This window comes from Cucurbita pepo, chromosome 18, assembly GCF_057944985.1.
Source record: "Cucurbita pepo subsp. pepo isolate OVF chromosome 18, ASM5794498v1, whole genome shotgun sequence".
Taxonomy (NCBI): Eukaryota; Viridiplantae; Streptophyta; class Magnoliopsida; order Cucurbitales; family Cucurbitaceae; genus Cucurbita; species Cucurbita pepo.
The window spans coordinates 5125077-5141759 of NC_141815.1; the positions used below are offsets into that span (position 1 = coordinate 5125077).

The 16683-nt window shown below is 37.5% G+C and overlaps 7 non-coding genes and 1 pseudogene across 7 annotated transcripts; all 8 read right to left on the reverse strand.

The window, feature by feature from the left end:
• Nucleotides 1-7629: 7629 nt before the first annotated feature.
• On the reverse strand, nt 7630-7916 carry LOC147787241 (signal recognition particle RNA; annotated as a pseudogene).
• A 25-nt stretch (nt 7917-7941) lies between these two features.
• LOC147787242 (signal recognition particle RNA) lies at nt 7942-8241 on the reverse strand. The gene has a single exon (XR_015414059.1).
• Nucleotides 8242-8608: 367 nt separating this feature from the next.
• On the reverse strand, nt 8609-8908 carry LOC147787243 (signal recognition particle RNA). Its single transcript, XR_015414048.1, has one exon.
• A 258-nt stretch (nt 8909-9166) lies between these two features.
• LOC147787244 (signal recognition particle RNA) lies at nt 9167-9470 on the reverse strand. Its single transcript, XR_015414015.1, has one exon.
• Nucleotides 9471-9656: 186 nt separating this feature from the next.
• On the reverse strand, nt 9657-9959 carry LOC147787245 (signal recognition particle RNA). Its single transcript, XR_015413959.1, has one exon.
• A 207-nt stretch (nt 9960-10166) lies between these two features.
• On the reverse strand, nt 10167-10469 carry LOC147787246 (signal recognition particle RNA). Its single transcript, XR_015414026.1, has one exon.
• Nucleotides 10470-10607: 138 nt separating this feature from the next.
• On the reverse strand, nt 10608-10911 carry LOC147787247 (signal recognition particle RNA). Its single transcript, XR_015414072.1, has one exon.
• A 715-nt stretch (nt 10912-11626) lies between these two features.
• Nucleotides 11627-11932, reverse strand: LOC147787248 (signal recognition particle RNA). The gene has a single exon (XR_015414066.1).
• Nucleotides 11933-16683: the final 4751 nt, after the last annotated feature.

Consider the following 16683-nt stretch of genomic DNA (forward strand, 5'->3'; position numbering starts at 1 on the left):
TTAATTAAGAACATTTAAGACATATTTTTACATAGATGTATTTACATGAAATAAGAAAGAGTATATTAATAATAAGAAAAACCAAAATAGACAAGGTGCCAAAAGAAGGAAAATTGAATGGAATATGTCAGGGAACATATTCCATTCACGGATTTGAAATTTTTATTTATTTATTTTTTTTATTATTATTCAGTCATTGAGATGATGATATCTACAAAGGTGGTTGTGAATCCAAAAATGGATCATTGAGATCATAGATCGTGTCTTCATTTTTTTCCTCTATAATAGAAGGAGAAGACGTTGAACCGACTGATGTGGCTTGTTGAAGAAGCTTTTGAAAATCAGCTTCCGAAGTTGTCTGGGCTAATGCGGCGAGTAGCCTCGACTTTGAATTAAGGAATTCGGAGGTCTTCTTCTTGGATAAATCCTGAAGGTGGCCATTCTCAGATAGCCAGACCTTTACCGCTTTGATGTCTGCGTGGGTATAAGTATATTTATCCCACCATTTGATTTTGATAATTTTGAAGACTTGTTTTATTTGGTCTTCGGTCTCTTTAATTTGAAAATTCCAAGTTAAAATCCAAGGAATTTGAAAATATACGCAAAAGCGCATGGTCAATGGAAATGAGATTTTGAATATGTTTTGAACAAAATAGTGGAACGATTCTTGTATTGGAACTGGAAATATATCTTTGGCTGATCCAAATATTTTCCACCATTTGATGAACCAAAATGGGTAATGAATTTTATGAGCATTCTGGCAGAATTGAATGAACCATGAATGCTCGTAATTTTGATACCAAATGACATTGAACCATGCCATTTGATAGTCTCTGTATGAGTAAGAATGAGGAACAAAAGGTTTTGAGAATGTCTTTTCCGTGTATGGGTCTTGATTCCAATACGTCGGATTCATGACTTTAAAAATTTTTAATTTTGAATACGCGATTTTCGAAGGATCATCGCGACTCGGAATATGAGTAATTTTGACGGACTTTGTGTCGACTAGAATGAATTCATAAAACCTTCTGGTTTTATGAAGATCTTCTGGGATATAAAAGAATCCCGATGGATAGGCTTTTTTAACGACTTCGTCGATTTTCGGGTCGTCGTATTCTGGTTCTACCAGAGCTTCTGGTATAGACACAGATTTTTGAACATAGGTTTTGATTTCAGGAACTGGAGAAAAACGAACGGGAACAACCGCGTCCGAGCAGGTCGAGGGGACAGAAGGTCCCTTTGAAGTGGAAGAGACAGTGGGTCTCGATGGAGTAACGACAGATGGCCGTGTTGAAGAGGCTGAAGGCCTCGTCGGAGTGATAACCTCCGCCTGTTTCTGAGAAAGCTTTGCTTTAGATCTAGTCACCAATGTGAAGCCAGAATCCATTGCATAGCTGTCGGATGTCATTGGAGTAGGTGTGCTTGAAGAAGCATTGGGCTTCTTCCCTTTTTCTATCACTTTCTTACCGGTCATTGCTGGGAGATGGAGATGGGTTAGGGAGAATTTTTCTTTGAGAGTAAGAACTCTCTTGAGAGGTAATCTGCCAAGGGGTTTTCGATCCCTTTTATAGGCAAAATCTGAAAGTCGAAGCAAGATAAAATGGCTTGCCATCTAGCAAAAATTTGTTTAGACACAAGATTCTTGACATCTTTTTCTAAAACAAATTTAGATGCCCTTGAGTCAGTTTTGATAACAAAACTTTTGTTAATCAAATCACTTTGAAATTTTTGTACACAAAGTACTATTGAAAGTATTTCTTTCTTTACTGTTGAATAATTTTTTTTGAGTAGAATTCCATATTCCCGAATGGAAACGGACAATGGATTCTTTCTTGTCAAGGGACTTGATTTTTTGGACTGTTTGGTATGTTCTTCAGTCCAGTCCAGGGCTTTGGATTCTTTTTTGGTCTCTCAAAAAGGGGCTTGCAGATGGGTATGATATTTTGAAGGAAATCAGACACATAATTGAGACATTCCAAAAATCTTTGTAGTTGGGTCTTATCTGTAATTTGGTTGGAAAGTTTGCAAACTCAATGGACCTTTGAATGGGTTTGATTAGACCCAAATGAATTTCAAATCCGAGAAAACGGATTTTTGTTTGAAAAAGTTTAATTTTGGGTTTAGACACAACTAAACCGTTTCTTTTGACTGTCGTCAAAAATGTTTGAAGATGCTTAAAGTGTTGATCGATGCTTTGAGAAAAAATCAGAACATCGTCAATATAAACAATTGAAAAGTCTTGAAAAGGATTGAAAATATCATTCATAATCTTTTGAAATTCGGATGGAGCGTTTTTTAGCCCAAATGGCATAACGTTCCATTCGTATTGTCCAAAAGGGACATTAAAAGCCGTTTTGTACTTGTCTTTTTCTGAAATCTGGATTTGCCAAAATCCTGATTTCATGTCAAATTTTGAAAATATTTTTGCATTTGAAATTCTTTGCATTAAATCTGATTTATTTGGAATTGGATATCTAATCCATTCCAAAACCTTATTTAAGGGTTTGTAGTTAATTACTAGTCGCGGAACTCCACGTTCCTTTTCTGCCTGGTTGTTGACGTAAAAAGACGCACATGACCAGGGGCTCTTTGATGGTCTAACAAGACCTTTCTGCAAAAGATCAATAATTTCTGCTTTGCAGAATGTTAGTAATTCTTTATTCATTTGAATAGGTCGGGCTTTTGTAGGAATATTTTTCTCCTCGAAAGCTTTGATATAAGGAAGATCAACTATGTGTTGTTTCCTATTCCAAAAGGCATTTGGGATATTTGAACAAACTTCTTTTTCTAATTGAGTTTGTAAAGTTTTGATTTTAAACTGGACATTCTTATTTTGAATTTGTTCTTCTATTCTTTTGAATGAAATTTCTTCTTTTAAAAAAGAAATTTGTTTTTCTTTATAATTTAATACATTTATTGATTGAATAATTGTAAATTTGTTTTTCTTTATAATTTAATACATTTATTGATTGAATAATTGTATTCTTTTGAAGGTTATTTATTTCGCTAATCCTTATGGGAAAGAAAGTTAAATTTTATCTTTTTTCCTAAGGCTTTTGATTCTAACCCTTTTTCAGATATTCTAAAAGGATATAATTGAGTAATGAAAGGAGTACCTAGGATTAGTTCTTGTCCTGAGTCTTTTACTAGAAGGAAGGAATTTACTAAGCAAATTCCATCATTGCAAACATGAACTTTTGATAGTTTGTAATTAATTTTGAGTTTGTTGTTGTTAGCACCTCTAAGGCCCTCAGTAGTTTTTTTAAAATAATTTGTAGGTATTAGGCCTTCTTGAATGCAATTTTGATCGGCTCCAGTATCTATGAGAGCCTTTAGTGTGATTTTGAAATCATAAATTTCTAAGGTAACGAGAGCGTACCATTTTTGAAATTGAGAAGTGGTGATGGCTCCAACGAAGGAACTTTGAAAATCTTCTTCATCCAGGTTCGGTTGCGCCGTTTCCTTTTGTGCTGGCAGCCTTTCCTGAAGATTGAGAATTTCTTGACGAAGCGTATAAGATTCTGACCTGGTTTTAGATCTTAGCGCCTGTACCTCTTGTTTGAGATTATTAATCTCTCTTTGTAAATCTTGAGTAGTGAGTTCTCTCGGTTTTTCAAATCTTTAGAGAACAGATTGGAGTTTGTAGGGATTTCTTTCTTCCCTTTCAGTTGGCTTAGAGATTGTCATGGCATCCCTAAGTCGTTGAGCAATCTTCTGTTGAATTTCTGGGTCTTGAACTTTTTCTACTACTTCGAGTAGAATTTCTTGATCCTTGGTAAGGACATTTATGCATCCTTCGCACGTCCTTTTTCCTTCTTGTTCTGATTCGTATTCTGTGCTAGAATATGAATCAGATTCTTCTTGGAGTTCGAGGATTTCTCCCTCGCTTAATTGCTCTGAGTCGGTTAGGGTCAGTTGTAATAACTGATTTTTCAGCTCTTGATCTATATCCAACTCATTGATCTTTCCTCTGATTGGACACTTGTTAGCATAGTGTCCTTCTTCACGACATTTGAAGCAAGTTTGCTTTTTCTTTCCTCTATGGGTTTTTGTAGGAATATACTTCCTTCTTGAATATGTTGGCTTTTGAGACTGCACGGGTTTACTCCGATATGTTTCTCTAGGCCTGTATGAATGATAAGGTTTTGGATGCGTCTTAACCTTCTTTCGTCTTGAGGTTGATGGAGCTTCTATTCCCTTGCATCCATATTGATCGCAAAATCTGCCAAGCTCTTTTCTGTTTGACATCGAAGAATTGAGCTTGTTTTGAATCTTTGACTCATTACAAAGTCTGAGTCCTTCTTCTATGATGAAGGATGCTATGGATCCGTATGACAAAGTTTGTCATGAAATTGTTCCATTGTACTTTGTCTTAAGATCATCTTTGATCCTCCTTGAGAAGTGTTTTGGTAGTCCATTGACGAAATTCTCTTTCCAGAATTCCAACGAACTATCTGTTCTAATAAGAACTTTGCTGAAGTACATGTCTTTGTACCACCTGAAATCACCTAAGGTAGGGCATTTTAGATTCATGAGTATCTCGGCGGATCTCTCCTGGTATTTTAGAGGGTCGCCGAAGAAGAATTCTATGAGGGTATATATGAGGGTGTTGACAGCATCCTCTACCCTTTCATGTTGTACCTCGGTCCTAGTTGATGGACCTTCTTCTTTGATAATTTGAGTAGTTGGTCTAATGACATAGTGGTTTAATATCTGTTGGCGGGTTGTTTCGTCGAGATATTTGTCCCACCAATCCTTGAGTTGCCCGGTAAATTCAGTTACCAAAACTTGAGCTATCTGATGGTCGGATTTATGGCCTTGTAATTTATACGCGCTTGCGGCCATCATCATCTCATTGACAACATTCATTATCAGATAGTCAGACAATCCATCGATATTCCATTCATAGATTGCTAAACCATCTAATGAGCTTGAGTTTGTAGTGTCTTTTCTTCGAACTGGATATCCGAAAAAGACGGTTGAGGATACCAGTTTTTCTGATTACTGGCATTATTTTGACTTCTTCTAGAGATCCTTTCAATTCGATTGTAGAAAGGTTCTTCTCTCTCATTTGCAATCTCGTCTTCGAATTCTTGGTTCTCTTGTCATTGTTAACGACATTGACAGATGAATCTTGAGGCGTCATGGCGGGATTTAATATCCTGTCTAACTTTTCCTTTATCTTGGCCATTGCAGCCTCTTCTTTTGAAATCCTTTTTGTAAATATTTCGAGATTTGCCAGTCTGAGTATTGGTATTGACTCATCAACCTTTGGTACAGAACTGCTTGCCTGTTCCTGCTGAGTACCTGATTTCTTTGAGATTTTTCCCTCGATACTTTCAAGTTGAGTAGCGATCGTGGATAAAATCTTATTTGAATAATTGTTTTGATGCTGGATATTCGTGATATCTTTTAGGGTCGGATTGCCCTTTTCTAGTCCTTCCGGAATATGTTTGAAAGGGCTAGCTTTGACCTTTTCTCCGTAGTAGTTGTCGAATTTGACTTCTTCTAACGGAGGATGTTTCGAATATACCTTGCCTCTTTTGGTAGTCTTCCAACTCCTCTGGGTCAAGGTGCATACCTGCAGAATATTTTCTTCAAACCATTCGAAGAATGGTATATTTTCTTTGATGGCTTCCATATGAGAATACCACTGAGCTCTTAATTCATTTCGCTCAGCGTCTTTGTAGGTTTGGAAGAAGGCATTTCTTTTTGAAGAGTTGGTAGGTGACATAAAATCTGCTTTAAAAAATTCTTTGTCTATCTGAAAATCAGCTGTAATGACATTTAGCTGGCTTTCGTAGACGGATTGAGTATCCATATCCGTATGGGTTGGAGACCTTGAGCCATCTTCATAGTGGATTGACGCCATTTTTTGATCATAACTGACCTCTTTTACCTTTAAGGGGTCATACATTGATCTTGATATTCGTGAAGTACTTGGTCTAGAACTCAGGAATTCTTTTACTTTCGACTCTGACGAAGGTTCTTCGCTGAATTTTTTTTCAACACTTCCATCGTCATGTTCGATGATTTAGATTGGGTTTTGAGATTCTTTCCGCTTTGGAAGATTTGCATCTTCTATTTTCCAGACAGTGCTTCTGGTTATTTGATCCCAAGAGAGTGTTTTTGGGACAGTCACTGATGATTATCCAATATTTGCTTCTATGAGCATAGTCGATCCTTTTGGTGAGGATCTTAATGCTCTTGGAGAAATGTTTGTATTCATGAGCTTATAATAAATCCTTAATATGACGACTGAAGAATGGGTTTCAGCCTTGATGTTTAAATTTTTTGACTGTAAATCTAGCATGAGAGCTGATAATATGTGTGGGTCGGGGAGAGACAGAGTAAAGTTTGGATAACAATTGAAATAGACTGGTCCATTCTCTAAATTGGATTGAACCATTCCCAACAAGGAATTGGAGAAATCTTCACGTCTCTTATCTCGTAAGGAGATAAGGACTGGGATATCTAATCCAAGTCTGAACAATAGTTTTACCGTGACTTGGACAAGACCGACATGAAGATAGTTAAACTCTTCACGATGTTGGAGTATAAGAGATCTTGAAAAAAGATTCAGAGATTCCCTATTGCTATGAATTGGGATGTTCTTCTCTGAGAATTTGATGCATGATCTTTGAGTAAAATTGAAGTTGAAATTTGGTAGATAGTTTTAGGATCTACCTTTGGAATAGTCCAATTTTTGAGTTGATCTTCGATTCTGGCAATCTGGTATTCTTGATTGACAGTATTTGAGATTGTGAGATTTTCTCCCCTTCGATGTTCATTTGAACTTTCTTCTTCATCGGTAGAGCATTTGAGATGGCTTGATTTTCTGAGCTTTCTAAGAAATTCGTTCATAAGATAGATAAGATAAGAGTAGGATGATTTTTCTCTGAATTGTTCAATTGATATTCAAGAGAGAGCTATCGACCGATCGATGCCCTCTTTACATTGATGAAGTCCCTTTATAGACTTCGAGTTTGATCGTAAATTTGAAAAACGTCAACTAAGAGATAAGATCGAATCTAAGAGGATAGGACCCCTGCAAGATCTGTTTCCTATAAGACACAAAGTAAACTAATAATTTAAAAGACTAATAATTTACCGACATTGGTAATTGGCATGTGAGCCTTCACTGTGTGGCTGACAAGTTGTCAATCTGATACCACATAGAAATGCTTAATGACTTGAGCCCTTACGATTTACATGAGCTCTATCATCCTAGCTTAATTAATAATATTTAATACATATTTTTACATAGATGTATTTACATTCTTTCCTACGTTCATCAACATTTCATCAATTTTTTTATGAAATGATGAAATAAGAAAGAGTACATTAATAATAAGAAAAACCAAAATAGACAAAGTGCAGAATCAAAATTGAATGGAATATGTTCAGATTTGAATTTTTTTTTTTTTATTTTTTTTTTTTTTTTTTACAATTAGTTTAACGACTATTCAATCATTAAGACAAGGACTATCATATTTTAAATCTATCAATGTGGGATTGTTTTAAAGGAGAAATCTATCATATTTACAGGTAAAAAAATAATACATTCATTTAGAACAAGTGGCTAGCTCGATGTCCATAGTCCGAGCACCAAAGAATATATGTAAAAAAAAAAAAGAATATATGTAAAAAAAAAAAAAAAAAAGAAGTGGATGTCAGGTTGAGGACTACCAAGAGCGGAAGGTTACGCTGCTCTGTGAAACCAGCCTCACGCGGTTTCCTTCAACTCTAAGGGCCATGGACACTAGGCCTTCGCCCAAAGCTCATAGCCCAACTCCCTACCTGGAATGCACAGGCCAAAGAACAACTCTCCAACAACCCTAACCAATGGGCAGAGCCAACCTCCAACCACTTTGTTGCCCCCATATGGGTTACAAGCACAGATTACCAAGCTCGGCGATTTCCTTAAGACAAGGACTACTTTATGAAGACTACAACTACATCTACCAAGAGGTTTATATTAGGCCTAGGAGAATCGACCGACTATCCTTCCACCGACAAGAGCGGAAGGTTACGCTGCTCTGTGAAACCAGCCTCACGCGGTTTGCTTCAACTCTAAAGGCCATGGACACTAGGCCTTCGCCGAAAGCTCATAGCCCAACTCCTTACTTGGGATGGACAGGCCAAAGAACAACTCCAACAACCCTAACCAATCGGCTGAGCCAACCTCCAACCACTTTGTTGCCCCCATATGGGTTACAAGATCAGATTACGAAGCTCGGCGATTTTCTTAACACAAGGACTACTTTATGAAGACTACATGTAATTTTAAATCTATTAATGTGGGATTGTTATAAAGGAGAAATCTATCATATTTACTGGTAAGAAAATAATACATTCATTTAGAACAAGTGGCTAGCTCAATGTCCATAGTCCGAGCACCAAAAAATATATGTAAAAAAAAAAATATATATATATGTAAAAAAAAAAAAAAAAGTGGATGCACCAAAAAATATATGTAAAAAAAAAAAAAAAAAAAAGGAAGTGGATGTCAGGTTGAGTTGAGGACTACCAAGAGGTTAATATTGGGCCTAGGAGAATCGACCTGCTATCCTTCCACCGACAAGAGCGGAAGGTTACGTTGCTCTGCGAAACCAGCCTCATGCGGTTTCCTTCAACTCTAAGGGCCATGGACACTAGGCCTGACCCGCTATCCTTCCACCGACAAGAGCGGAAGGTTACGTTGCTCTGTGAAACCAGCCTCACGCGGTTTCCTTCAACTCTAAGGGCCATGGACACTAGGCCTTCGCCCAAAGCTCATAGCCCAACTCCCTACTTGGGATGGACAGGCCAAAGAACAACTCCAACAACTCTAACCAATCGGCTGAGCCAACCTCCAACCATTTTGTTGCCCCCATATGGGTTACAAGCTCACATTACCAAGCTCGGCGACTTCCTTAAGACAAGGAGTACTTTATGAACACTACATCCAATTTTAAATCTATCAATGTGGGATTGTTGTAAAGGAGAAATCTATCATATTACAGGTAAAAATAATACATTCATTCAGAACAAGTGGCTAGCTCCATGTCTATAGTCTGAGCACCCAAGAATATATGTAAAAAAAAAAAAAAAAAAAAAAGTGCATGTCAGGTTGAGGACTACCAAGAGGTTTATATTGGGTCTAGGAGAATCGACCCAAAAAAAAAAAAGTGGATGTCAGGTTGAGGACTACCAAGAGGTTTATATTGGGGTCTAGGAGAATCGACCCACTATCCATCCACCGACAAGAGCGGAAGGTTACGCTGCTCTGTGGAACCAGCCTCACGCGGTTTCCTTCAACTCTAAGGACCATGGACACTAGGCCTTCGCGCAAAACCCATAGCCAAACTCCCTACTTGGAATGGACAGGCCAAAGAACAACTCCAACAACCCTAACCAATCTGCTGAGCCAACCTCCAACCACTTTGTTGCCCCCATATGGGTTACAAGCTCAGATTACCAAGCTCGGTGATTTCCTTAAGACAAGGACTACTTTATGAAGACTACATCTAATTTTAAATCTATCAATGTGGGATTTTTATAAAGGAGAAATCTATCATATTTACCGGTACGAAAATAATACATTCATTCAGAACAAGTGGCTAGCTCGATGTCCATAGTCCGAGCACCAAAAAATATATGTAAAAAAAAAAAAAAAAAGTGGATGTCAGGTTGAGGACTACCAAGAGGTTTATATTGGGCCTAGGAGAATCGACCCGCTATCCTTCCACCGACAAGAGCGAAAGGTTACGCTGCTCTGTGAAACCAGCCTCACGCGGTTTCCTTCAACTCTAAGGGCCATGGACACTAGGCCTTCGCCCAAAGCTCATAGCCCAACTCCCTACTTGGAATAGACAGGCCAAAGAACAACACCAACAACCCTAACCAATGAGCTGAGCCAACCTCCAACCACTTTGTTGCCCCCATATGGGTTACAAGCTCACATTACCAAGCTCGGCGATGTCCTTAAGACAATGACTACTTTATGAAGACTACATCCAATTTTAATTCTATCAATGTGGGATTGTTGTAAAGGAGAAATCTATCATATTTACAGGTAAAATAGATAAATACATTCATTCAGAACAAGTGGCTACATTCGTTCAGAACAAGTGGATAGCTCGATGTCCATAGTCCGAGCCAGCAAAAATATATTTAAAAAAAAAAAAAGTGGATGTGAGGTTGAGGACTACCAAGAGGTTTATATTGGGCCTAGGAGAATTGACCCGCTATCCTTCCACCGACAAGAGCGGAAGGTTACGCTGCTCTGTGAAACCAGCCTCACGCGGTTTCCTTCAACTCTCAGGGCCATGGACACTAGGCCTTCGCCCAAAGCCTATAGCCCAACTCCCTACTTGGAATGGACCAGCCAAAGAACAACTCCAACAACCCTAACCAATGAGCTGAGCCAACCTCCAACAACTTTGTTGCCCCCATATGGGTTACAAGCTCACATTACCAAGCTCGGTGATTTTCTTAAGACAATGACTACTTTATGAAGACTACATCCAATTTTAAATCTATCAATGTGGGATTGTTGTAAAGGAGAAATCTATCATATTTACCGGAAAAAAAATAATACATTCGTTCAGAACAAGTGGCTATATAAAAATATATGTAAAAAAAAAAAAAAAAATGGATGTTTATATGGGGCCTAGGAGAATCGACCCGCTATCCTTCCATCGACAAGACGGGAAGGTTACACTGCTCTGTGAAACCAGCCTCACGCGGTTTCCTTCAATTTTAAGGGCCATGGACACTAGGCCTCCGCCCAAAGCCCAAAGCCCAACTCCCTACTTCCGAATGGACTGGCCGAAGAACAACTCTAACAACCCTAATCATTGGGCTGAGCAACCTCCAACCACTTTGTTGCCACCATATGGGTTACAAGCTCACATTACCAAGCTCGACGATGTCTTTAAGACAATGACTACTCCCTACTTCCGAATGGACTGGCCGAAGAACAACTCTAACAACCCTAATCATTGGGCTGAGCAACCTCCAACCACTTTGTTGCCACCATATGGGTTACAAGCTCACATTACCAAGCTCGACGATGTCTTTAAGACAATGACTACTTTATGAAGACTACATCCAATTTTAAATCTATCAATGTGGGATTGTTGTAAAGGAGAAATCTATCATATTTACAGGTAAAAAAATAATACATTCATTCAGAACAAATGGCTAGCTCGATGTCAATAGTCCGAGCCACCAAAAATATTTTAAAAAAAAAAAAAAAAAAAAAAAAAAAAAAAAAAAAAGTGGATGTCAGGTTACGCTGCTCTGTGAAACAAGTCTCACGCGGTTTCCTTCAACTCTAAGGGCCATGGACACTAGGCCTTCGCCCAAAGCCTATAGCCCAACTCCATACTTTGAATGGACAGGGCAAAGAACAACTCCAACAACCCTAACCAATCGGCTGAGCCAACCTCCAACAACTTTGTTGCCCCCATATGGGTTACAAGCTCACATTACCAAGCTCGGTGATTTTCTTAAGACAATGACTACTTTATGAAGACTACATCCAATTTTAAATCTATCAATGTGGGATTGTTGTAAAGGAGAAATCTATCATATTTACCGGAAAAAAAATAATACATTCGTTCAGAACAAGTGGCTATATAAAAATATATGTAAAAGAAAAAAAAATGGATGTTTATATTGGGCCTAGGAGAATCGACCCACCCGCTATCCTTCCATCGACAAGAGCGGGAAGGTTACACTGCTCTGTGAAACCAGCCTCACGCGGTTTCCTTCAATTTTAAGGGCCATGGACACTAGGCCTCCGCCCAAAGCCCAAAGCCCAACTCCCTACTTCCGAATGGACTGGCCGAAGAACAACTCTAACAACCCTAACCATTGGGCTGAGCAACCTCCAACCACTTTGTTGCCCCCATATGGGTTACAAGCTCACATTACCAAGCTCGACGATGTCCTTAAGACAATGACTACTTTATGAAGACTACATCCAATTTTAAATCTATCAATGTGGGATTGTTGTAAAGGAGAAATCAATCATATTTACAGGTAAAAAAATAATACATTCATTCAGAACAAGTGGCTAGCTCGATGTCCATAGTCCGAGCCACCAAAAATATATGTAAAAAAAAAAAAAAAAAAAGTGGATGTCAGGTTGAAGACTACCAAGAGGTTTATATTGGGCCTAGGAGAATCGACCCGCTATCCTTCCACCGATAAGAGCGGAAGGTTACGCTGCTCTGTGAAACTAGCCTCACGCGGTTTCCTTCAACTCTAAGGGCCATGGACACCTATCATTCTCACCTGTCCAAACACTCTTAAGGTCTCAAATTTTAATATTTTTATGCAATTACAACATATTATGGGTTTCATTTATTTAACTTTGAAGAGTTTTTTTGAAATATTTTGATATTGAAACTTAAAATAGATAAATACATTGATTTAAAACAAATCCGTTGACAATTATAGACATTCAAATATTCCTACAAAAATTGAGCGAAAAAAATTTGGAAAGTTTTAAAGTTACATTTCTGAAATTGGAAAAAAGTAGTTGGCAAGCTCGATGTCCTTAGTCCAAGCCACCAAAAATATATGTAAAAAAATTGGATGTCAGGCTGAGGACTATCCAGAGAGGTTTATATTGGGTCTAGGAGAATTGACCCGGTATCCTTCCACCGAAAATACCGGATGGTTACGCTCCTTTGTGACCATTGAGAATTTCGTGAGAACCACTCGAAAAGTAGTTCAATTTTATGAAAAACTAAAGTGGTTCGGTTTTAGGGTTGATGTGGTCGGTTCAGTTCAATTGGCCACGTCATCGTCTCTTCCTCCACAAGGGAAGGACACGACTCATGGCGTTGCTCCTCCGTTTGAAAATGGAGTTCGCCAGCTCATTCCAGAGCATTTCTCCCCTCGATTCCTTCATAAAACATAAAGATGAACTGTCAAGGAAGAGTTTGGGATAGATATCTCACCTGCTCGTGAACTACAGCGTAAGTTATAGACGTTCAAAGTCGGGGAAAACTCGTTTTGTTGCCGGAGTAAACCTAGGAGGTGTTGTTATTAGTTACGACGATGCAGACACTGTTAGGCCACACCTCCTCACCAAATATCCTCCTTACACCTTTCTTAAACTAAAGGCATAATTCGTAGAGGTTGCTTGGGCGTGGTTGAGGCGAATTTTGAGTTCCTTCCCTCGATCTACAACTTAACCTAGAACATGATTTTTCCGTTGGTCAGCTCAAACTAGGCCATCAAACATGTTCCATTTAATCCCCTCAAGCTATTGGAAACATCAATTTTGGATTTTAAGTGCCGTAAGTAAGAATTTGAATTTTGTCCCCAAAACTTACCGATATCGAATTTCTTTGGTTACGCTTGTTCTTAAGGTTGTCTCCCTTCGAGACCTTGTTAAAAAATGATCCTTAGTTGTGTAGAAATTAATTGGGATTGGATTTGTTCATCATGACGATTCTTGTTCTTTGAAAACCTTTGAATTCTTATTCTTGGGGTTACCAGCTTTATTTCTTATGCTCTTTCATGTGAACTTTTAAACTTATATTTTATAGATCTTCTGCTCACAAATAAAAAATAAGGTCCCACCAACATTTGAACTCTTATTGGATTCAAAGTTCAATGTCTTAACCACTAGACCACAAATATATATAAAATTTGTGTAAAATAAATATTTTAACTTAAAAAACATAAATAGTATTTTCATATACTTTTAAAACTTTTTAGTTTTGCATCCAATAGGATTTCAACACATTAAAAAAATTGTTGGTGTACAATTATTCTACACATCCAATAGGATTTCAACACATCCAATAGGATTTCAACACATTAATTAATTTATTAGATTAGGCGTACAATTATTCTACCATTCTTTTTCAACTGTGCCAACATATATATGGTTAAAAAAATTGTGAAATAAGTTTTTTATCCCTATGATGTGGATAAGAAAAAATTAGAAGCAGTCCGAGTATTTGATTTTGGACCTCTTTCTCCCTCAGCAAGAATCGTACACTAGATCTTTTACTTTTATTTTGGAGAACTTTTCTATTTTAGTCAAACTTCTGCATTATTGGTCATTTCAAGAATTGAACTGAAGGTCTTTTACCCATTAAAATGGAATTTAAAATTTTTAAAATGTCAACTTAGGTACAATTATTAGTTATTGCTTGATATTTTGCTCGCTATTGACTTATGATTCTACTTATGAACAAAAGGATTAAGAATCAGACTCAAAGACCTCTCACATCAAACGCTTGAATCAGACAACTAGACGAACAATATTCTTACCATTATTATTGTAACACTCAAAAAATGAAGGAAATTAGCTCCAACAAGAATAAGCCGCCATGTAAGACCCAAAGAGTCGAAGGAAAAAAATTAAGAGGATGAAGAAAGGACAAAGGTCTTAAGCAAGTTATGTCTATACGGTAAGAATTAATCTTAACTACTTAAGCTCTTTAGAAAAGGACGAAAAAGGTCATTTTCCAATTTTTAAGAAATTTTCCAAATTTTTAAGAAATTTTCCAAATTTTTAATTCCTTAGATGCTCGGGAAAAATGACCAAAGGTTCGAACATGTTTTAGAAAAATTAGTGTTTTTTCGAGAAAAATAATAATAAAATATTCAAAAAGTAGCAAAACACCAAAATACCCCTAAAATTATGGATAATTACGGATATGCCATTGTGCTCAAAATTAGAACCACCTCCTGCACAAAATCCTTCGAATCTCAAAATCCAGCCGTTGGATCTTCTCTAAAATTGGACACCATCTAGAACATTCACAAGTCATCAAATCCAACGATCAGAACTCAAATTGGTTGTTGGTAGCTCACTAATCGGAGATGATATTTTCCACAAATTTTCCAAAAAATTCAATCTCCAAATCATGACGATTCTGGAGGTTTCAACGTTGGTGGAAGTTTTTCCTATAAAGTCTAAAGTTGGGGCAACAATATGGAACAAGATTAGAGCAAGGTCGAGCTCCCAATCGTAAGCAATAAGCGTTTAGATTTTTTGTCTCCTACGATCAGATTTCTTCCAAATTCGAGAGCAATTTTCCACCATTTCCCTTCAAACTTGTTCCTACAGTTTCTAAACAAGATTGCCCACAAGTTCTATGAAGGAATAGGGTGTTAAAAGTGCCTAGAAACATTTCTCCCAATCCAATCAGCCATTAAAGAGTTTCAAGGAAAACTTGAAAATACAACTAGATGATACACGATAAATCTTCAAGCAAGAGTAATTCCAATTTGTTACTGCACCGCGAAGAAATGTTTTCATAGAAGATCATCAAGAGAAATAACCTCAGGAATGAGCCCAATTGAAGGAAATCAATTTTAGGCTCAAAATTGGGGGCAAGTGTCGGATTCCTATCTATAGTCAAATTTCATTCAAATTAAGGATTCCTTTAGCTTCAGAGGACGAAGTTGAGTAACTTTGATGAATGAATTGAGAGTTGAAATGTCGTAGAATAAGCTACCCAAGAGAATGAAAATCTAGTGTTTTGGGTGAGTTGCAGACCGAGAACGATTTATGGAAATTGAGGTCCCACACTCAAAGATGTTCTTCCAAACCAATTTTTTTAGCTTGAGGAAAGGATATGAAAGAGGTCCCATGAAGAAATCGGGCCTTGAAAATCCATAGAATTGGCTACCCAATAAAAAATCCTCTATTTTTTCTCAGACCAGAAATCAATTTTTGGACAAACTTCGGGAGGGAATATCTTGTGCTACAATTCACAGGTATGAAATCAATCCCTAGCCCATCCTTGTAACAAAATCTTTAAGTTTCATGAAGAAATTGAGGGGAGAAACACTATGAATGATGTTGTGGAGCTTGAGTTTCAGACGGCGGCGCAAAGGACGTGTGCATCTTCGTCCTGTCCAGAGGAAGAAGACAATGACGTGGTCTGTTCAGTTGAATCGGCCATGTGAACCTAAATTTCGACTTTCCCTTGATTTTTTTCAGTTTAAATCTCCTTCCAGTCCGGTTCTCATGAAAAATCTTATGGTTCAAGAAACTAGACACAATAAGGAGTTTGTGGAAAAAAAATTTGAGGTAGTTCGGATACTAAAAGCTAAAGAACTTAAGTCCCAGTAACTGAGAGCTAGTCGTGGTTTAATTTTTTTTGTCGGTAACTAGGAGCTGGTCGTGGTTACTGTAACGACCCAAAATTTTTTACTTAATTTAAGGTCGCTACCGTATACATACCATAAACATTGAATGCGAAAGACTTCATTTAAATTCCATAAAACATAACCTTTATCTTAAAACACAACTATGGACTTACGTGTTTCGAAAACATCTTTAAAACGACACAACAAAAGACCCGAAATAAAATAAATAAGCGTTTAAGTTTAAAACATCCTATTCTATCCTAAGTCTAAGAAAATAAGTGCCACTATCCTATGCATGTGCCATGATCTTGAGTTGTGATGCCGTCGTCAGCTGTACAGGAATGCCTTGCCTTAACCTGAAAAATGTAGTAGCACATGGCTTGAGTATTTAAAGAAATACTCAGTAAGTGACCCCACTATTGGGGTTAAATGCAACAATCACATGCAATGAAATGATGGGACCTATCTTTCATTTCTTTTCGTTTCGTTTCGTTTCATTTCATTTCGTTTCGTTTCGTTTCGTTTTCCCTACGGTGTAATCCTAACAGGTAATCGTGGACATGTACCATA